The sequence below is a fragment of the Peromyscus leucopus genome, chromosome 6 (assembly GCF_004664715.2).
Source record: "Peromyscus leucopus breed LL Stock chromosome 6, UCI_PerLeu_2.1, whole genome shotgun sequence".
Lineage (NCBI taxonomy): Eukaryota > Metazoa > Chordata > Mammalia > Rodentia > Cricetidae > Peromyscus > Peromyscus leucopus.
The window spans coordinates 2265433-2289322 of record NC_051068.1 but is presented as its reverse complement, the minus strand read 5'-3'; the positions used below and the strand labels follow the sequence as shown (position 1 = coordinate 2289322).

The following is a 23890-nucleotide window of genomic DNA, read 5'->3' as shown; positions in this document are numbered from 1 at the left end:
GGTTATCCCTGAATGGAGGCGTAGTAGATAGGCCATCCTGTGAAGCTGTGAAGTTGAAGCCTGGATTGCCTTGGAGACCTCAAGATGTTAGAAATGCCAGAGTTATAGGATGCCTGCTGAGGAAAGTTGCCAACAAGGAGTAGTGCCAGCCCAAGAGAAAGAAGTATGGTACAGACAAAGGGGAACAGAGTTGGAGATCTGAAGTCCGTTTGGACATCAGACATGGAGATACAGTTTGGAGTCTGCCCAGCTGGTTTTTGGTCTTGCTTTGGTCCAGTAGTTCCTCAAAAATGCTCCTTGCCTATGCTTTGAAATGGTAATGTATATCCTGTGCCATTACATGTTGAAAGTATGTGATCTGCTTTTACATTGTGATTTTTACAGGAAGATTATAGTTAAGAGACTGCCATGAGTCTTAGAAGAGACTTTGGACTTTAAAACAAGCTTAAGACTGTAATATGTTGTATGATATTTTGTGTTCTGACAAATAAAGCTTACCTGGAGATCAGAGGGTAGAGCTAGCCACTAGTTAACCATTAGAGACCAGGCCATGGTGGTACACACTTTTAATACCAGCACTTGGGAGGAGGAAGCAGGAAGATCAGGAGTTCAAGGCTACCCTGGGCTATGTGAGATTGATCCAGTCTAAAAGTGAAAGAAACATGGCCAGGCGTGGTGGTGTACGCCTTTGATCCCAGCACAGGGGAGATGGAGACAGGAATAGAAGGCGGGTGGAGACAGGATCTCCCCTAGTCAGTCTGAGGATTCATAGAGACAGGATAGCCCTCATTCAGTCTAAGATTTCATAGAGGTAAGAAGTCTCTAAGTGGTCTCTGCTCTGCTTCTCTGATCTTTCAGCTTTCACCCTCGATATCTGACTCCGGGTTTTTTATTGTTAAACTAATTAGGATCAGGCTTCAGCAATAGACTGTGGGGACGTTTTTGGATTGAATGCATTTTTTTAACATTATGATATGGCTATAAGTTTTTGGGAGCAGGGAGAAAAACCTAAGACAGTTTATTTCTCAAATTTTTTATTTACTATTTTCAGATCATGGCTGACATAGGTAATAAAATGAGCAAGTCAGAATGTGAGTAGGAGACTACTGTGTTCTATGCACATGGTCAGCATAACAGCTACAGCATTTGAAGTTCCTGAGAAAACCACATTCTGAACCATCTCTAAACACATGACACGCTGATGTATGTACAATGGCTTCAGGGTTCTGAAAGACTGGATGCCCTCTGTAGCCTTGGCCTCTGGCTCTCTAGCACTACATATACAACTAATCATAAGTTTATAGTTTGTGATGACATAAAAACCCTTTTGGAGATTTTCAGCAAAATTAGCAAATGTTTGAAATGATCCAATTTAAAACACAGTCTATGAGTTGTTTCAAACACAAAAGCAGTAATACAGTCTAGTCTACATAATGGCAAACTCCAGGGGGAGAAGGCCTTAGAAGATAGCAGTTTACTGGCACAAATTAGGACTCCAACAACCAGAAAACTAACTAGTCTTAAATGAAAGCTTCAAATAAAACAAGCAGGTTTTCTCAAAGCAAAAGCTCACGACCCAGGGAGCAGAAGGCAGGGGAGGACAGGAAGGGAGAGAATTTGATTCTTTCGAATCTAGAAGGATGATGATATGGCCCAGAAGGTAAGGGCACTTGCTACAGGAAGCCATATAGAAAGAAAACTGGTTCTCTGGTCACCATGTGGAGGAAAATGTTTAGAAGGTGTCAAGAATGGCTGGTAAATGGTAGAAGGATGGTAAATGGCTGCTGGGGGGGGGGGGGGTTCTCTCCAGAAATACAGCCACTGGTAAGCTGTGCCTGCTCCAGCAAACAGCCCCACACTCACTAACCAAGATTAACCATGATTAAGCCCATGCCTTCAACCCCAGGACTCAGGAGGTAGAGGCAGAGGCAAGCCAATCTCTCTGAGTTCTAGGCCAGACAAAGCTAAACAGGAATACCTTGTCTCAAAAAGAGAAAAAGAAGAAAAGACTTTAAAAAAAAAAAAAGGGGGGGGGGTAACAAAGAAGGAAAATTTCAGAGGGAGTGGGAGGGGGTTAAAAGAGAAATGGAAAGTATGTCAAAATACATTATACAGACAAACTAAATTGTCAAAGAATAATTTTTTTAATTAAAAAAAATTCTAAGCTAAGACACCTAAGGTAAGGGAACTCTTGCTGTTAGCCAGCATGCAAGCATCTTAAGGAACCCCCTGTTAGCACTATTTTTAGTCACCTACTCAGTTATTCTGGTTCTTGATAACTCCTGATCCCTTTTTCCTCTGCCAATTCCCATCCAACTCTGTAAGCCTCAGTTTCTACAGTTCCATGACTTAATGTCTGAAGTCTGATAAAGCATTTTAATGACAATGTTTGGTAATGTACTATGAAAAAGTTTCCATGGGGAAGACACACACAGAAGAGACAGATGTTCAGCTGCGTCCAGTGAGGGTCCGGTGTAAACTGAGTCAATAGCATGTTCAAAGACCAAGAAAGGCATTCATTCGACTAGTAACTTATCCCCAAACACAAAACAATATTAAAACAGGAGAAAAGTCATTCTGAATTCTCATTTGTGAAATCGTTTAGCCTATAATTAGAATAAGTCTTAAGAATTTAATATAACTCTACTATTAAAGTCACCAAATATTGCCAAAAGTCAGAGAGCCCTGGTACATTCAGAAGTGTAGTCATTATTACATGACAACTGAGATTTATAATCCAAAATGAAACACTTCTAACCTTTCTAAAGTGGTAAAGATGTCTCTCCCTAAAGTTATCAACTAAATAAAAATGTACTATCTTATATATTTAACTGCATATTAACTAGGAACATCAGGATTAGCAAAATTCCCCTAAAACTCACCAAAATGATGGACAAAAATAAATGAACTATTACTAACAATATTAAAATTTCAACAATAACAATAAAAATCTATTCACAAAATGTAGTTCATTTCACAAAAGATCATATTTGCATCACTTTTTTTAAAATCTTGATGTGGAGGTATGAATGAGAATGGCCCGCTTGGGCTTAACATTTGAATGCTTTGGTCCCAGTTGCTGTAACAGTTTGGGAAGGACTAGGAGGTGTGGCCTTGCTGGAAGAGATGTAACACTGGTGGTGGACTTTTGAGATTTAAAAGCCCACATCATTCCCAGTAGCTCTCTCTGCCTTATGGTTGTTGTTTCAACATGTAAGCTCTTGGCCACTGCTCTAGCTGCATGCATGCATGCATTCATGTCTGCCTGCCTGCCTGCTGCCTGGTGCCATGTTCCCTGCCATGATGGTCAAGCACTCTAACCCTGTAAAACCACAAGCTCCCATTAATGCTTTCTTCTTGGCAATTTGTCTTGGTCATGGTATCTCATCACAGCAATAAAAAAGTACGATACTGATAACCATAAAAATTACAGACAAATAAGAATCTTCAAAGTAGGGGTTCATTTTGCTAAAAATTCTAAACTCTTCTCAGATTGTTGAGAAATTCTTATTTCTCAAAAGTCTCTTTAAAAGAAGAGTAAGCACAGCTATAAATCACTGACATGGGACTGAAGGAGAAGGAAAGGCATCTTACCATTGGCAGTGCATTGATGTGAGGATGTACAACTGGTTATCTGACCACCAAACACAAGCTGCTGAGGCTAAGAAAAAAGAAAAGAGTTTCAGTGTTTCCAAATTCAATTTAAGACTTCCCATACCAAACCTGGCATGTTCAAAATATTCATTTGTAGGCTTTGGCTTCTAGGTATGTCACAAATAGCAGCAAATGCTAAGTACCTACATTCCTGAGAGGCTAATGCAGCTAGCATCCAAGGAAGGTCATACATTACCCCCAATTCAGCTCAATCCCAGAGAGTACAAGTGAATTAGGGTGCAATAGGCTGTTCATCAGACATGACCATGAGCCATGAAAGTCATGTGAACTTGCATTTTATATATTGATTCATGAGAAACATATTTAACTGGTTTTGAAATTATTTCAATCATAACAAAGCAGGAATCAATCTCAGACTTTACAAAAAAAAAAAAAAAGGCTCTATCTCTACGTTGCTCAATGAGTGAAGCACAGCACATCATACCCACAAAACTTCTGCAACATAAAAGCTATGTTTCATATGCCACATCTAAGAGGGGACACTCAGAAAAGTCACTGATCGTCAGTGCAAAGTACAGGCTGATGCCACCAAGAGTAGAGCCACAGTGGTATGCTTAGCATGTGTCCTACAGCAGAAATTAAGACTCAGAATGTCAATCAATAACAAAGACCACTAAGCAATATCCATAAAACTCTCAAATCACTTCAGGTTTGTTCTGGTTTCACTTCTCACTGAGCACCCAGGTATTCTGGTGCGTGACCACGCTTACTAGAGATCCAGCAATTCAAGTTAGCATCAGACATCAAATATTAAGTTACAGAAGATCACATCAACATACATCACTCCACTGGCCTCCAGTTCTTTAAGCTGTTATGAAAATATGCCTAGAAGGTGTTTCATTGTGAAACATGGGTTTTAAATATGAGGAACTAGGACACACTGGGAAACACTCTATACACAGAACTACTGAATCCCAACAAAACCTAGATGCCACCAAACTGCTTACCTTAGGGTGACTCACAATGAACATCGTTTACTTTACTATATGGTAAAGTATGAGCTTTTTAAAATGATTTTTTAAAATTTATTTATGTATATATGTGAGTGTCCATGTGTGCCTGGTATGGAGGCAGGGACCAAAAGAGGGCACTGGATTCTCTGGAGTTGAAGTTACAGGCACTGTCCATGAGCTGCCCATGCCGGTGGTGGGAACAGAAAGGCTCTTAACTGCTCGGCTATCTCCCTTACCCAGTTTTTATTAATTCTGAGCTATCTAATAGCAGAGTATTCTTCTTATCAGGAAAAAAAAAAAAAAAAAAAGGTTTTGCTTTGGCATACATGCTTTCTACTTATTTATATAAAATTAACATATTGCTAAATTATGTGATTTCAAAATACACAGAACAGGTAAGATAAATTGTTTACAAACTTTCTAACTGTTGCTTCAACATTATGACCTTTTTTTATATGTGTTCTCAATCAATGGTTTTTTTGTCATCATTAAGAAATATTTTAAAGGCTGGAAAGATGGCTCAGAGGTTAAGAGCACCAGCAGGCAGCTCTTCCAGAGGTCCTGAGTTCAATTCCCGGCAACCATGTGGTGACTCACAACCATCTATAATGGGATCTGGTGCTCTCTTCTGGCATGCAGGAATATATGCAGACAGAACAATGTATAATAAATAAATAAATAAATAAATAAATAAATAAAATAAATAAATAAATAAATAAATAAACAAACAAACAGACAGACAAACGGATAAACAAATCTTAACGATGTATACAAAGTAAACAAATAAATCTTTTTTTAAAAAAAGAAATATTTTAAGTCAGGCATTGGTGGTGCATGCCTGAATCCCAGCATTCGAGAGACAGAAGTAAGGGGATCTCTGTGAGTTTGAGGCCAGCCTGGTGTACAGACTGAGTTCCAGGAAAGCCAGAGTTATGTAAAGAGACCCTATCTCAATTTAAAAAAAGAAAGAAAAAGAAAAACAAATAATTAAAAAATACCTTAGGGCACAGCTTTCTCTTAGACTAAGAGTCATTATCAAAAGGAGTATGTCTGTGTCAGACTTTCCTTGAGAATCTTTAGTTCCAGACATCTAAGATGATTAGATCTAGCAGGTGGGTGTTCATTTTAGTTTCTAAGTGTCAGTTCCAGCACCCTGTCTGTCCTGTTCTTGTTTCAATCTGCAGTTTCTTTGTCAGAATGTTCTTGTAAAAGTCAGCTAAAAAGTAGATACTATACTAAAAATCCACTTCAGTGAACAAATGAAGTCACAGTGATCACTGAAATCCATGGAGATTCTGGAAAATGGAATGACAAAAATGGAGAGCAGTGTATTCTCCACCACCCACCACCACCCACAGACAGCGCTGCAGTCTCTATTACAAATGACTCTTCCATCAGGGACAGCTGCGGTGCAGACCAGAGTCCTTATCAAGTCTCAGAAACAAACGCTGTCTTGTCTAAAATGAGCATCAGTAAACTAACAATGATTTCCACCCACAGACACCTTGCACTTTGTGCACCTAGCCATACATATGAACCACCATGCATATAAACTACCACGCATTACTTGGGAAAACACTGAACCAGCTCATTCCAGTTAGTTTCCTTCTCTCCAGGGCTCTTTTCCTTTCTTGGGGTCAGTGTGAATTTTCCTCACCACCCCCAATATATGTATTTAGTATAAGTTCTACTAATTATCTCTCCTCAATATCCTTTAACTTTTCCTTATACTACAGTTCTTTAAGGTAAATACCACTTAAATGGAGAAGTAAGTATGTGGTTCTACAACATCAAGGACAAGCAGGGTGAGCAACACAGCTATGTGCAGACAATTCAACCTGAGCACTGGGATTTCAGAAACATTAGGGCCACACTACTTTCCAGTTCAGGTGTTTTCTGAGTCAAGGCAACACATTTCCCTGTGGCCAGCCAGCTGCTATGCCGCACACTTTGACAGCAAATCACAGGAAAGGAAAATTTAACCTTGTAAGACACAGATACAAACTGGCAGGAAAATTACGAACATTACCAGTGTGCTTTAATCAAAGGACAATGAAATTAAACTAAGACAAGTAATCCAAGTACATGTACACCTGTCTTCTAATTTCCTTTTGTTCTCCAGGGATGGCCTTACTCTGCAGTCCAGTTGGCTTCTAATGTGTGATCCTCCATATCTGTGCACTGTGACCTGCTTTACCACTGCTGTTCTGATGGCAGTCTCTCCTCTCCCCGGCCTTCAGTCCTCTGCAGTCTGTAACTGCTATGGCACTGACATTCTAGTACTGGAATGCCCTCTGCAAAGGTTCTGCCCTCATACCCAGTCCCAATCTTTTCTCCAGGGTTCAACCCACATCAGACTCTTGGAAGAGGCGGAGCTCTCTCAGCAAGCCTCTCTTTCCATACTGTCTAGCATGTGTCCCCAGCAGTTTCTGAAAACCAGGGCCCATTTGCTCACTTTGCTGTTCCTCTAGAAAACTAAGAATAGCACCTGGAAAACGTGTCGCTCTTAGGATCAAATGTCACAACAGCACAGAGCGGATGGGTGTTCCTGAGGAAGAGAGCTGCAGCACAGACTGACCACAGGGGTGAGGAAGGAGGAAGTGGCCGGCTGACATCCCACTAACAGAAAACTGAAGTGCACCTCATGAATACTATTACAAAGCTAACTTTGTGGAGTGCTAAATTCAATTTCATTCAGTCTGCAAACAAAATATTTTGTTTTTAAAGCTACTATCAACATTTTACCTAAAGTGAATAAAGCATTAATCTTAGAAAAGGCCTTTATAGATATTGGACTAAGCGAACATCGTTCAAGTGATTCCACCAACACGTAATTAAGCTTTTTTTTAACATGTTAAAAAAAATCTGCAAAATGACAAAATGTATCTTGACTGGTTTCTAACAGTAAACTCATTAGCCTCACTGATTGATACCTTTGAAAAAGCAGTGGAAACTCTGGCTTCTCCCCCAGGAAAAGTGCAAACACAACAAATGCTTTAAAGGGAGCAAAGTATTCTAAAGTCCAGTCTCCTGTGACAAGTGCAAGGAAATCCATCTGTGCATTTAAAGAAACAAGAGAACAATGAATGTCCACTTTGTGTGGAGAATTTGGAAGTAACATCTGGAATTGAGGAAAAATTAAAATCTTACCAGAGCTGATTGTGTTAATTAAGATTTTTATTACACGGATGTAGCTAGCATACCCAGCTGGGGTTCAATCCCAAACCATAAATAAGAAGTAGAAGATTTTATTAAATTAATTCCTGGGGGGAAATGTCAGAGAATTCCAAGTGAATCCCCTCGTGTACGATCTGCAGCATAATAAATGCACTAACTCCAAGGGGTGACTTTTAAAGGCAGCTATATATGTAAATCACAGTTCTAATTGGTCTTTCCTCATTTTTACATTTTACAAAAAAAAAAAAAATTATCCTCAGCATGGCAACCCCTGACAACCTTACAGAAGAAGCCTTTGAAACACTGTATGCTGTGCCTGCGTTGACAGTCAGTCATGCCTGACACCCAGGATAGGTGGAATAGCTCCCCCTGCAGGAAGAGTGGGCTCACAGAAGACCTCCTGCCTTCTGCTACATAGCCTGGAATGTTTTTTCATTAACAAAACATTAAGGTGGGGAAGAAGGTGACTCATCTGGTGAAGGAACCTGCTGCCGATATGACCATCTCAGTTTGACCCCAGACCACAGTAGATGGAAGAACTGACTCCTGCAAGTCGCCCCTCCCCCCCACATACCTAAAAAAAATCTAAGCCAACAGAAACAAAATTCTATACATAGTGCCGAAAAATTATTTGAATGAGAAGATTGAAGAAAATTAGACATCGTTTAGCTCAATACTCTTTGTTTTACACATTTAAGGCCTAAGGTAAAGAGATTGGGGACTGTTCTTCCAAGGGTAACAAAATAAATACTCTACCCTGTAGTTTGTATCATTTAAAATAAATCTCAGGCATTTTACTTGAGGTCAGAGCAGAAGTCAGTGGAGAGCTCAAACAAGTAACAGCAGCAGCCTCAGGGCACTGTAAGGCATGGTCCTGCTGCTCCCCTGGAGCTCTGTAGAGGAGCCAGGCTCTCTAATCAACAGTGTCACTGCTGTTGGATTTTGTTTTTTTGGTTTTTTTTTTTGTTTTTTTTTTGTTTTTTTTAACGTTGGAAGAGGGCATTATGTATGGAGGTCATAGGACAACTTTCAGCAGTTTTGTCCTACTATGTGGGATCGGTCTATGCCAGTGCGCCTTGAGGGCGAGTGCACCACAATCTGACCCAAGCAGGTCAGAGTGCTGAATTCCTCGGCACTGTGAGTCATTACAAGCTACTCAATTTGGGTGCTAAGAAGCAAACCCAAGAGCATCAACTATTCTTAACACCTGAGCCATCTCTCCAGCCCCTCTGTTCCCCATAGGTAAAGTGAATGGCTGGAAAGGCCACTGCAGGAAATCGGGCAGCTCAGGACAGGTAGGTGAACTTCTGGTCCCAAAGTCCCAGAAAGACAGACTGGAGAAGAAAATATTCTTGCTGGACAACATGATGCACCTCAGGAGCTTACTGCAAAGCTGATCTCCATTTCACTGTCTGCTATATTCCCTGGTGGCCATCATGACAGAGTCCACCTGAAGACAATTGCACCCCTGGCCCACTTCCTACTCCTCTTTTGGCATCTCTGCTGTGCCAAGGCCAGGCTATTTCACCTGTAAAGCTTCCAAAACACAATGTTAAACACAAGTGCCCTTTCACAACAATAACACACTTGCTTTCCTTTTCAGATTCATCTAGTTGTCTTTTTTTTTTTTTTCATTTTAGTTTCAATTTGCTTGCGTGCACATGCACATACATTGGGGGATGCGGCAGTTTAGGGAACAACTTTCAGGAGTCGGTTCACTCCTTCTACCCTGAGCTCTGGAATGGAACTCAAGGGATCAGGCTTGCATAGGAAGCTCAAGTCCTCGCTTGAGCCCAAGCCAGCCATTCTTCAAAAACTACTAGGAAATCAACAGAAAAACCTGTTTTTTCTCTCACAAGGTAGAACAGAACTTCAAAGCTCTACCTCTGGTGGAGGATAAAAAAAGGTTGGCAGTCAGCTCTACCTGGTCTGTGCAAATATAAAGACTGGAGTATTGCCTGTCAGCATTTAGGCATCTGTACTGGCCTGCCCTTGGGGTCCTGACAGGATATATCCTTAGCTGCAGCCACTAAGAGGACCCCCTGTGCACATTCACTGCCATTTCCTTATAAAAGGAAGGCCTTGCCCACCTCCTGTCTTTCTCTTCCTTTGCTCTCATCCCCAGGGAAAGGTCTCTGGCCCCTTCTCTCCCCTCCCCTCAGTAAACCTCCCATTGTGGGTCCTGTTGTGTGGTGTGACTCCTTCCCGACGTTTTTAAAATACAACATTACCTACTTTCTGAGATTTCCAATGATAACCAAGTATCTGAGCAAGTATGTAGTCAGACCTAGGAACTGAGATGTGCTTAATACATGGCAGCCATGTCCTAGATCTTCATCCTAGATCTTCTATGTGGTGAAACACTGGCTGATCCACCCTTTCTAGAACCACTAATGTGATGTGGTTAAAAAAAAAAAAAAAAAAAAAAAAAGCCAACTACACACACTAATGTGAGTGTACAGGTTACTAAAAACAAAAGCGGGACTTTGTTCTCAAACACAGTTATAAGCATTCTGAAAATCTCAATATAAAAAGCAAGATGGGTCACTACCATGGCCCCAAAATTAAGGAGACTCACTGACCCTGGAGTTCAAAGCTAGCTTGGCAACACACTAAGACTTCTTTTAAAAAATAAAATAAAAAATAAGCCATTTAAAAATGCTCATTGGTACTAAATTAACCAAACAACCTCTAAAACAACACAAAACAAAACCTTCAGTCTAACTTTACTCAACAGTATTCCTGTTTCCTGACTTCTAAACACTAATAAGCAAATAAAACTTCTGAATGGGGCGGAGAAACTCAGAGGTTCAGAGCGTTTGCTGCACTTGCAGAAGAGCCGGGTTTGATCCCAGCACCAGTTTACAACCACTCAAAACTCCAGATCCAGGGCCTTCTTCTGGCCTCCGAGGCACCAAGTGTACATGTGGTATACATACAAACACGCAGGAAAACACTCCTACATAGAGAGAGAAACAAGCAAGTCTTTTTTCAAAAACTGTTTTTAAATTACTGCCTAAATAGCAAGATTGAATTCTGGAGAGACTACTTTCATGTTAGCAAATAAAGGGCAAACTTAAAAGGCTTCTACAGTGCCTTCTCCATAGTCACACAGAACTTTTCAAGGGTCCTTTTATTTTAGTCTTGACAGTCACCCAGAGCACTCTGAATACTGCCTATTTCATCTACACATAACATCAAAATAATTTTAAAACATTAACAGGAACCAACTTGCGGATTCTCACTTAAGGCAGCGCCTTCTGTCTGTAAGCACTCACTAGTCAAGATGCTGGCCACCGGGGCAAACTAAAAGTACATCCAAGCTCTGAGAGTGTGTATCTTTACCAGTAACCAAGGTGTTAACAAACTGATCCAGTCCAACTTCAAATTCCTCCAGTATAGAGACTACTCAAATTTGAAAGAAACCTCAAAGTCCCACCTGGAAAGCTAATAAATTCCACTTTACACATCACTGGGGAAGAAGCGAAGGCAAAACTGGCTCTTTCTTTCACAGGACAGAGGACCAGAGTGGAAAGGGAGAATGGGTTCAAAGCCTAGGGGCATGCCCACCAAAGCCAATAGTATTCTGGTCCATTAACTTGCTGCAAGTTTTTGCTATGCAAGATAGTAAGTGAATTGAAACCAGGAGTCTAGGGCCAATGGCCATCTATATATTTCTTAATAGAGTATAAATTGTGTCTTGCCCTCACTCCCTTACTAGCTTATACATTATTACCAGCCAGAAACTCAGGGTTTATTTGTAGAAGTGTAAAGTAATGCCTGCCCTAACTAAGGCAGTAAGAAAGTGTCTGCATTCCAGCCAAGACATAAGAGCGCATCCAGCTTCTGAGACTTCAAAATTACTTCATTTCTTCAGAGTCCGTAGAGCATTCAACAGTCACTCTTCATTTGGCAAAAGTTCACTGAGATGCTGGAGCAGTGGTACATGCCTATAATCCCAGCACTTAGGAGGTTGATACAGGAGGATCAGGAATTTAGGAACAGCCTTGAGCAAAGAAAGACCCAGCCTCAAAAACGGGAAAGAAAAAGGGGGAAAGGGAAGGCTCCTCGCTGCTTCATTCCATGGGTTCATTACTTCTACAGCCTAGGTACTAAAATTCATCCTGCACCAACAAATGCTCTTCCCTGAGTACAGAAGCTAATAACTCAAAATGACCTAATGAGGTATTTTCTCTACTTTTATCAAAACTATATTCCTAGACAAAATTGTAACACTCAAAATAATTTCATTGTTTTAAAACACGCCCTTAAAGACACGGTGAGAGATCGAGTAGAAGACAGCCTCTGGGGCTTCCAAAGGAGCTGTCTGCAGAGTATCTTGTCAGGTTATCACATCATGCTGTGAAATACCACACTTACTTGTTCACTCACCAAATAGCTAGCAGTTCACTGAATGAGGACAAGAAGCCACACAAGATTTTAGCTGCTAACAGCAGAAGTGAGAACAACTGAAGGTCTCTATTTTCGTGAAGATGAACTAAATGTACACGTCATACGTGTTCCTCTGGGTGCACTGCCGGCAGCGAGAACAGCCCTAAACGCCAGCTTGAGAAACAGGAACAACTCAGCACAATTCCAATAAGGAAGCTGGAGTTTTGCTTGTTTAGTTGGTTGGCTGGCTGGTTTCTCCAGACAGATTTTTTTTTACTTTGTAAACCAGACTGACCTTGAACTCACTATGTAGCCCAGTGTGACCCTGAATTCATGGCAATGTTCCTGCCTCAACCACCCAAGTGCCGGGATTAGAGGTTATGAGCCATCACACCAGGCTGTTGATAATCAAGTTGAGAGACCAGACAGACAGACTGAAGTAGTCCCACATGTCAATACTCAACAACAAATCCAAACATGGTCCTCTGAATAAAAGTGTTCTCTATAGACTCAGGCATTATTCCAACACCGTCTCCCCAATTGTTGGTACTATTTGAAGAAGCTATGGGGAGGTGCAGCCTTACCACAAGAGGCTGTCAATGCAGGGCAGGCTTTGGGAGTCTAATGCCTCACCATTTCCAGTTCACTGAGTTTCTGGTATGTGGTTGAGACATGACCTCTCAGCTTCCTGCTCCTGCTACCTTGAGTGCCACTTCCTGCCCCGCATCCCCACCATGATGGGCTCTTAACCTTTTACAACTGCAAGCCTAAATAAATGCTCTCTTCCTTAGGTTGTTTTTGGTTGTGATGTTTTATCATAGAAACAGAAAAGTAAGTAATATACCAAATAATTCTATCCCCAGAAACTCAACCTCCCATGGTCAGCTGTGGTGGCTGATCTCTCCTTTCCAATCAGTGGCTTGATTTCTGTTTAACTATGGCCTTATTTGTTGTGATGGCTGGAATTAACTAAAACCCAAATGGCTGGACATACCTGTGAAGATTTTTTTTTTTCTTAATTAAATCATTTGAAGTGGAGAAAAAACACTTCTAATCCAGATCTTTGAGGTGGGATGATCCACTTTTAATCCGAGACAAGCCTTCTGCTGATAGCCTATATAAAAAGACTTGGGAGAAGGAAGCTTGCTCTCTCTTTGCCTGCTTGCTCTCACTGACAAGTCCATTCCTTCCTTCACTAGCATTAGAGCGTACTTCTTTGGGATTTCAGCATACACTGAAGACCAGCTGAGACATCTAGCCTTGTGGACTGAACAACTCTACTAGATTCTTGAACCTTTCATTGGTAGACAGCCATTATCAGACTAGTTGGACCATAGTCTGTAAGGCATTACAGATAAATCCCCTGGATGGATGGACGGACGGACGGACGGACGGACGGACGGATGGATGGATGGATGGATGGATGGATGGACGGACAGATGGATGATAGATACATACATAAATACACACATATTCATTCTGTAAGGTCTGTTTCTCTAGAGCAGTGGTTCTCAATCTGTAAATTACCATCCCTTTGAGGGTCAGACAACCCTTTCACAGGGGTAGCATATCAAATATCCTACATATCAGATATTTACATTACAATTCATAACAGTAGCAAAACTACAGTTATGAAATGGCAATGAAATAATTCTTTAGTTGGGGATCACCACAACATGAGGAACTGTATTAAAGGGTCACAGCATTAGGAAGGTTGAGAACCACTGCTCTAGAGAACCTTGACTAACACATTTGTAAATAGATGTGTAGGACAAATGGTTAGCAAAAGGGAAGCGCAGAGGTCCTGCAGCAGGAAGTCAGTCCTACAGAGGAAGAGATACTGGCACTCTCTTAATCACTACAGGATAGATTGTTTAGACTGTTCTGAACGGCAAGGGTACTTGCTGTGCTGTGCTTCCCACTGCTCCAGAACCAATAATTAGGTGGCTTGAATGTCCTAACACTCCAGACCAAGCACAGAGCACAGAAACAACACGTCCAAAGAACTCTGGCCTCTGGACTGCATCTGTATTTCAGCCTGAACCAGTTTCTTCAAGGTCATTTACTAGTGCTGCCAAACACATTACCTTTACTTCCACAAGCTTTAAAATTTGTTATATCAAATATCACAAATAAGAGAACAGGGATGCAGCTTCTCAAACAGAAAGCCCCTTGGGGCTTCCTAAGCCAACAGTCTACAAGCCATCTCCTCACAACACTATATACATGACCAATATAGAGCAAGAAACATTTCATCAATGTTTATAAAATACCTGAAGAGCAGGTTCCTATTTCATCAACCCTAAGTATCATGCCTAATAATAAGATCCTGGTGCAAAGCACAGAATAGATAGCCTTAATGTCTTGTTACCTGTTTAATTATGTAAAGATGTGTTGCTGTTTTACCTTGCCTGCCTGAGGTACATAATTGGTCTAATAAAAAGCTGAACAGCCAATAGCTAGGTAGAGGAGGCATATAGGTAGGCCTGGTGGGCAGAAAGAAAATGGAAGCCAGACAGCCAGGGGCCAGCCAGCCAGACACAAAGCAAGCAGGAAAGCAGGATGGACAGGATGTAAGTGAGGTAAACAAGCCTCAGAGTAGCACACAGATTAATAGAAATGGGTGAGAGAGAGAGAGAGAGAGAGAGAGAGAGAGAGAGAGAGAAACAAAGCCTAAGCTAAGCCTGAACATTCATAATTAATATTAAGTCTCCAAGTCCAAGAAGCCTGCTACATGTACTGTCCAACATTGGGCATGTATTTCTACATAGGGCCTGAGAAAGTTTGGGGGTTGGGAGGGGGAGGAAAAAAAAAGAAAAAACCAACACGGCGTCCTAATAGCTTGGTGCTCATAGCATTCAGAGGCAAAGCTCTGTGACACAGTGATCACTTGAGCCGCCACCATGTTAAATAGAAACAAGCTAAGTAAAACACCTGCCATAGTGCAGTCACCAGCTTCCTAGAGCTTGGACAGTTAAATGCAGCCCCATAATAAATGCAGCTCTTGGCCAGGCCCACAGGACATAAAGCTCAGCTCTCACAGACCCAAGGGGGGCAGAGCCAACTGCCAGTGCAAAGCCATGCGGTGAGTTTAAGGTTTGGCTCCTGCAGTCAGAGAACACTACAGGTACACAGTAAAGCAGGTCCATCCCAGGAGGGGTAGGAGAATCTGCAGGCACAAGTTTCTCTCCCACCTGCCTGTTCCAAATACCCTGTTCCCAAATACCAGGAGCTGCTTCTTAAATAATTGACTCTGGAGCTTAATATTTACTTATAAATGCTCAGCTGGTAGCTTAGGCTTATTACTAATGAGCTCTTACACTTAAATTAACCCATAATTCTTATCTATGTTTAGCCATGTGGCTCGGCACCTTTTCTCAGTCTGGCATTCTCATCTTACTTGCTCTGTGTCTAGCTGGTGACTCCTGACTCTGCCCTTCTCTTCCCAGAATTCTCCTAGTCTGGTCGTCCCACCTAGACTTCCTACCTGGCTACTTCCAATCAGCATTCTATTAAAGCAACTGGAGTGACAAATCTTTACAGTGTACAAGAGCATTATTCCACATTAGGAACCAACCTCTAAACAGAGTACAGTGTTTTAAAATGTGTGTAGGTGCTTAAGAAAGAAAAGAAAATGGGTACAGACAGAAAAAAAATAAACAGTTTAAAAATAATCTAGTCTTTAAAGAGAGAGTAAAGTAATATAAAGGAGAAAAGGCCACGTAAAGATGGGAAATACATAGAGTCTGGATCCTGTAAGGTGCTGTGTTGACTTTGAATTTTTTTGAATGCTGATGAACAAACAATAGCTGCTAAGAACCACTGGACTGTAAAAGGGACTGCTGAATTAAACCAGCCTAGATACTTTAGGGATCCCTTAACTTTAAAATGGAATTCAGAAAACTGTATTGTGTTGGAGGAGAGGTTATGCTTTTGCTTCCACAGGAAACAAAAGGCTGTGGATTCCTTCCAGGTTAACAGACATCAGGTTTCATCAAGGGAGAACCAATGAAAATCTTGGCTACAGACATAAAGAAAAAAAACAAGGAAAACTACAAGACAGGTAACATACATACTGATCTCTCTGCATGGGAGACTAGACAATCAAATGTTACAACTAGTTTTCCCAGGACTTGACCATTGTCTCAATTTTGTCAAGGTCCTCTGGAGATACGATCATCTTCAGACAATAGGAAGCAGTCTAGAGAACACAATGTCTACAGTCCCAAAAAGTGGGTTATCAATGTTTGTCATCATTTAGGGATATACAGGAATATAGAATAAAAAGACAACTATTAACTTTTTTTGCATTGGTATGGATTTTGGTATACTGATGCAAATTTAACATTATCTTTGTTATACTGTATGTGTGTTTCTCTTGTTTGGGGTATTCTGCTTATGCAGCTCATTTAAAAATATGTCTAATTAAGAAATGAGGGTTAATAGTCATCTATAATAAATCAAGCTTGTAGTCAAGCATGTCTTCAAGGTTAGATTCTCTTTGAACATTTCAGAGACCTACAGAAGATGGCATTTAAGATGCTTAATAACCTAAGGCTTCTCATGACAGTGAGACACATCTGCTCCTGACAGCAACAATCTATTTCACAAAAGGAAGATGAGTAACAAAGAACCTCCATATGGAGTTCGCTTTCATTGTGGCAAACCTAGCCATTTGGGCAAGAAATTATCCTTGCCTCAAGTGCTAATAGTATACCATCCAAACTGGACATGCAGGATATAAAGGAAAAAGACTACCAAACTTTGCCAAGACAAGGCGGGACAGTCCTTCAAAATTCCTGCTTCATAAAAGAAGGTTGCCAGGTATTCTAGACCTGCAGGCCGAAAATGGATGTCCCAACATTGCAGAAGAACCTTGGGTGACTGTTCAGGAAGCCAAATGTCTGTCATTTCTATAGTTTTGGAGGTGGCTTGCACAGCACTTCCTTTTTACTCAGGTAATATTATATCCTTCTAGGGTCTTTGATGGAGTTGGAGACTAGATAGTTATAGTTACAGTTTTCCTTAGTTATGATAGAAGGTAAATTAGGTACAAAACTTTGGAATCACCAAGATAGGATAAATAATGGAGTATTTTCTCTGAATTTACCAAATACAAATGGACTGGATATTGCAAATGTAATTCTTACTTAATAATTATTCTTATTTTATATAGTTTTACTATGTTAAAAGATTTTCCTTTTCAGACAAAAGGGGAGAAATGTTGTGAAACAATATTTAACAATGTAAAGATGTGCTGCATTTGTTTAAGCTGTATTTCTTTAACTATGTAAAGATGAGTTGCTGTTTTACATTGCCTGTCATGATTGGTCTAATAAAAAGCTGAATAGTCAGTAACTAGGCAGAGAAGGGATAGGCAGGGCTGGTGGGAAAAGAGAAAAGGGGAGCCAACCAGCCCAGCCAGCAAAGGAAGCAGGAAAGAAGGATGGACAGTACATAGATGAGGTAAATGAGCCTCCGGTCAGCACATAGATGAAAAGAAATGAGTTAATTTAAGTTAAAAATAAGGGGGGGGGGCTAGCTAGAAACAAGTCTATGTGTCATGATTTGTCCAGGTTTACAACTTACACTACCTTTAACGCGGCTCCTGTGTCCAATGATGCCTTCTTTGTTTCAATATTCCTTTTCTGATGACATTTCCCTTTCTCTCTACTATCTGGACCCTGTACACCTTCAACATCATTTTTCGAACTCAGCTAACTCAGCTAACTGCTACAGACTGTGTCCTGTTGGTGGCACTCCTCCCCTTAAACAAATGCTGCAGTCCACCATGCTATGACCAGTGCTGGGCAGCAAGATCCAGACGCACACAAAAGATCTTCATGTTTCACAGTCTAACTGCTATTCTAACCTCCTCTAGGATTATCTCCCATATTAATCTGACCCTACCTTTCCATTATCAAGTTTATCCAAATTGAACACACACTTCAAATCACAGGCTTCCCTACTCATACTCTTTTCTACATTTCTAAGTGACACTAGGTTTTCTATTTATTTTAACCAACATTGTATATAGCATAGCACCTTTGTATAATGTATATGGTAATATTTTGTTTGTGCTCTAACAAATAAAGCTTGCCTAGAGATCAGAGTGTGGCACTAGTCACTAGTTAACCATAGACACCAGTCAGTGGTGACACACACCTTTAATCCCAACACTTGGGATCTCATGCCTTTAATCCTGTACTTGGTAGGAGGAAACAGAAAGTTATATGGCTGGGCAGAGAAAGGAATATAAGGCAGGAGGAGACAGGAGCTCTGCCCCTTTTTGACCGACTGAGAAGTAATCGAGGTAAAAGTTGGCCATGGCTTGCTCATTTTTCTCTCTGATCTCACAGCATTTACCCTGATAATTGGCTCTGGGTTTTTATTATTAAAATCAATTAAATTTCGTGTTACAATTGTGTTATCTCAAGAGGCAGAAATTTAGCTATATTTTACAAACAGCTCTAAGAGGTTACATCATCTAGTCTACATCTATAAAATTATTCATAACAATGACCTACCCCCAAGAGCTAAGATACTCAGTCCTATATTTAACAAACACTAAACTGTTTTCTGAGAACAAGATTTCAAGACTTCTGGTCCAGAATTCTTTGCATTCTAACTCCTGGCCTTGGCCATGGGTTCCCATATTTACGTTAATTAAATCCACTAAGTTGAACCCAACTCTCAGTAACAATCCGTCAAATATTCTTCACAATCACCAAAGCTATAATAATCAAGAACAGCTGAGAAGCTGACCAATCACAGACTGAATGTGGGGATACTGGTGTGTCGTGGTGATTCCCTAGCATCAGACAGAGAGAAAGAAGGGGGAACAGGGAGAAGGAGTAGAGCAATAAGAGAGGGGGATTTAATATATTTTGGTAATTGCTGGTGCTAAGCAATAGAAACATGAAAATTCATATTATCTCATATACTTTCAAATTCTGTATAATAAACATTTTATAATAAAAACATTCCTTGAAGAAAAATTGCTAGAAGTCAATCTTTTTTTTTTCCTTCTGTAGTCATCCTCCAGAAATCAGCCCAATTTGAATTATGTATCCTTCAAGTATTGGCTACATTTGAAAGTGTCCTTACTACTTTTTTCAGCCAGATACACATATTAATGAGGGGAAGAGTCTGTCTTATCTGGTGATTAACATAAACTTCATGGTCCAAAATATCAAGTAGCACCTTCCACCCCTGGCTCTGAATCGGACACCTGAAGAACCAAACTCTCACACTGCTATGTGAGAACCGCAGAGGAAAGCAAGTCTGCTGTAGTCAAATGTCTTAATTTCTAGTGCTGTGCAGAGACCCCCACTATGACCACAGCAACTCTTATAAGGAAAACACTTAATTGGAGCTGGCTTACAGTTCAGAAGTGTACTCCATTATCATCATGATGGGAAGCATGGTGGCATGCAAGCAGACAGTGCTGGAAAGGTAGCTGAGAGTTCCAAATCTGAATCCACAGGCAGCAGGAAGAATGACACTATGCCTGGCTTGAGCATCTGAAACCTTACCAGTGACACACTTCCTCCAAAAAGGCTACATCTCCTAATAATGCAACTCCCTATGAGCATAAGGGAGCCATTTTCCTTCAAACTATCACATCAAACGACCTTTATATCTGACATACCTTTTGATTTTAAGAGTGTTTTACAGTGTTTGTATTGAAATTGGAAAATCCATGGAAACTACAACTAACAAAGAGGCATCAATCACCAGGAACCTAAAATTACAAGCCCCAGAGATATGGAGTTTGAAGGAAAGAGATTGAAGGAAAACACACACACACACCATCCTACAAGATATGGAAATGGAGGATAATCCCAATGTTTCAACTGAAGGGTGTTAAAATCATTAAGTGTTTGGAAATTAGCACGCTAATAAGAAAACACATTCTGCTGATGGAAAGCGTACTTAAAGGTGTGTCTGCACTGAGATCAGCATACAAAACGCAGCCTCAACAGCACGACCAGAGTTGCTCACTGCTATGACCATGGAATACATTCTACCAGGTACAGCCAACAGGTGTACAAAAATTAAAGTACTCCCTTTTGACGGGATAATACTTTGTCAAGACATCTAGGAATTCAGATAAAATTTTCACCACTGACTCAAGTAACAGAGGCAGTGATACTACTGAGATAAGAAGATTCAAAGTCAGCAAAGTAGCATTCAAACCCCCAACATACCATCAGAGTGGCCTCCAACTAGTGTCAACTTTGGTCATGTACTCATCTTAACTCTGGTGCACTTGAACATGATCTCTGATCTCAAATACTGATTATACTACCAGTGAGCCTACACTAAAGCCATGGGTAGAAATTCAACTTCTCTGGAGTAGGTTTTCAGGTGTGGAAAAACAGCTATCTGATCAATGACTTCTGGCAAAAGGGCTTAATAAGGAAGCTGCAAGAGGCAAGCTGTTCTTTTTTTTTTTTTTTTAAAGATTTATTTATTTATTATGTATACAGTACTCTGCCTGCATGTACACCTACAGGCCAGAAGAGGGCACCAGATCTTATTATGGGTGGTTGTGAGCTACCATGTGGTTGCTGGGAATTGAACTCAGGACCTCTGGAAGAACAGCCAGTGCTCTTAACCTCTGAGCCATCTCTCCAGTCCCCGAGGCAAGCTGTTCTTTCAAACAGTGGTCACAGCTGGAACCCAAGAACAGATCAACCCACCACAAGTGTGCAGAAAAGCTTGGTCAACTGTTAGTCTTCCCAATCTCATCCATTGAGGTCAAGCAATTAACACCCAAAGCCAATGACATTTCAAAATAAAAACAGAGCTTATTACCCTTGAAAGTGGGGTACTCTTTAACACATTCAATTAATAAGATTGCTAAGCATCATAAGCAAGAGTGAAGCCACAATGTGACACCCTACACTGTGTGGCTTATTCTGTAAATGGCGGGGGGGGGGGGGGGGGGGGGGGCGGGCGCAAGTTCTGACTAACTCCAGCTAGGGTCCAGAGGAAAAAAACTACAGAACACAACCTAGAAATGGGCCTTTGTGGTGCTTTGAATAAAATCAGCCCCAAAGGCTCATAGGGAGCGGCTCAATTAGAAGTGTGGCCTTGTCAGAGTAGGTGTGATCTTGTTGGAGGAAGCATGTCACTGGGAATAGGCTTTGAGGTTTCAGATGCTCAAGCCAGGCACAGTGTCTCATTCTCTCTCCTTGCTGCCTTCCAATCCAGATGTAGAACTCTCGGCTCCTTCTCCAGCACCATGTCTACCTGCATGCCACCATGCTTCTAACCATGACAATGGACTAAACCTCTCAACTGTAAGCCAGACCCAATTAAATATTTTCCTTTATAGAAAAGTTGCAATGGTCACAGTTGAAGAATATTTCTTCACAACAATATTAATCCTAAAACAGTCTTTCCAAAAAAAAAGGAAAATCTTAACTAGTACATTTTATTAACTTAAAATAAATGTAACCACTTATCACTAAAAACAGTATTTTACTTTTTTATCCCCCTGGACAGAAGCTAGGACCTCCAACATTCTAGGCCAGAGTACTACCACTGAGATACAATTCTGTCCACCTTTCACTTTCCCTTCTGAGATAGGATCTCACAAAGTTACCCAGGGTGGCCTTGGGGATCTCTGTATAGCCCAGGCTGCACCTGAACTTGTGATTCTCCTATATCAGCATCTGAAGTAGCATGGATTACAGGCTGCACAACAAATTTTTTACCTTCTTAATCCTAAGTATACATTACACAATTGTTTTAACTGAAGTCTTTAAAAATGCACAGGTTCTCCACTGCACATGCCTACAACACTTCAAAAAAAAGTTTTTATGCAAATTGTTCCTATCCAAGAAATTCCAAGCTTTGCTCAAAATGAGAATCTAGAAAATCTATGACAAGAGAAAACACCTAAAATTCAACAAGAAAAAAATAGATTTTAGCCAACACATAAGGACTACTCCACAAAGATTTCCTTACTTCAAAGGGCTGGGGGTGTGGCTCAGCAGTACACTGCTGGTTAAACTGCGGAAAGCCTTGGGTTCTATCTCCAGCAAAGCCAAAAAATAACAGCAAACAAGAAAAAAGGAAGAGGACAGAGACCATTCAAACACTATCACTTCGAATTAATATGTATGCATGTGTGTGCACATACACACATTTGATCCCAAACTTATTTTGAAAAATATAGTACTCTGGAGCTCAAACCTTACAGCTAAAATTCAGATTCTCAAATTGCTATGCCTGAAAACTGGGCAATTACACACTCAGTCCACTCAACCTGTATCATCAAGAGAACAACAGGGCTGCAGGGATGATCCAAGCTGGAGAGTGCTTGCCATGCACACATCATCAGGACCTGGGTTCATGGGGAACCTGTAAAAAGCGGGATATGGTGGCACATGCCTACAATCCCAGCAATGTCAAGGTAGAAGGCAGATCCCTTTGCAGTACCTGGGAAACAAGATTACTTTGATCAGGAAAAAGGAACAGGCTCTGACACCGACCTCCAGGATGACACATAACAATGCTAATCAAACACCGTGTCCTCCCACAATTCAGTCACTTGAGACAAAACCTCTCACTTTTCTTGCCCTCATTTCACTACGTGTCACAGTTTAGGAGAGGATGAGCCTTGAGGGGAAAAGCTCATGAAATGGGGGTGTCACCTAGAAAGGAAATGGAAACCCTAACAAACAGCCTAGAGAGTAACCCAGTGAGCCAGGGCATGGCCCCTGGGCTAGTGCACAATCCTTTCTGCTGACTGCAAGTTACTTGAGTCTGCCCTACCAGACAATTACAATCAGCCATCTCTTCTCTGGGATTCACCTGTAACTTCTAATTGGAGGCTTAGGAGCTACTCCAACAAGCTTACCTCTCCTCAAACTCCTAGAAAGCCTGTCTTTCTCTCAGTCTCTCATCTCTGAATGTAAATACTTTAGTTTCAGTTTTGAAATTTGAATGTAACAACTACAAAAACCTACTTTCTGGAAGAAGAAAAAATCAGAAACCCAATGTGTTCCAGTCTGTTTCCTTCTCAAGTGACTGCTACCACACAACAGGTCCTTATTTACAGCAAGCTTCCTTCAATATTTACTGTTTACCCTCTTAATTTGGACAATGAGATAGTAGGATAACTCATGATCCATTTAAGTGTTAAGTTATTTAAGTTACTAGAAAACTTGTGAGGAAGTGTTGGCTGGTGCCTGGACTCCTGGTCCTCAGGAATCTGAGGTGTGAATACGCACTTCAGGCCAGTCTGAGCTAAAAGGCAAGATGTGGTCTCAAAGGACAACCACGTTCATGAGAGCCTGTGGTAAAGGGGGCTGAAAGATGACACTGGCACAAGACAATTTCCTACGTATAAAGAATCATTGCAGCCTGAGCTGGAGGCAAAAGAAAAAGAAAAAAAGAAAGAAAGCCGTCTTTATGACCTGGAGTAAGGCACTGTTTTCTTAAATAGGGTTAAATCCAACAACAGCCAAAGGAAAAAACTGGCATCCTAAGTTTTCAACTTTCTAGTTCAAAGGGCATGAGAAGGCAACCTAGGAAGAAGAAACCAGTGAATTGCTCTATAGGGACTTTGCTGTGGAATAATGCTTCTGTACACTGGTTTAACAAAATGCTGATTGGCCAATAGCCAGGCAGGAATTATAGGCAGGATAAGTAGACAAGGAGAATTCTGGGAAGGAGAA

At 40.9% G+C, this 23890-nt stretch overlaps 1 protein-coding gene across 3 annotated transcripts in view; it reads right to left on the bottom strand.

Moving 5' to 3' along the window:
- Positions 1-23890, bottom strand: part of Tbl1xr1 (TBL1X receptor 1) — a 146257-nt gene that overhangs the window by 70900 nt on the left and 51467 nt on the right. For all 3 annotated transcript variants that reach the window (XM_028856460.2, XM_028856461.2, XM_028856462.2), the window contains exon 2: positions 3595-3661. The gene's annotated coding sequence lies outside the window, so the exon portion shown is untranslated. The remainder of the gene's footprint in view (positions 1-3594; positions 3662-23890) is intronic.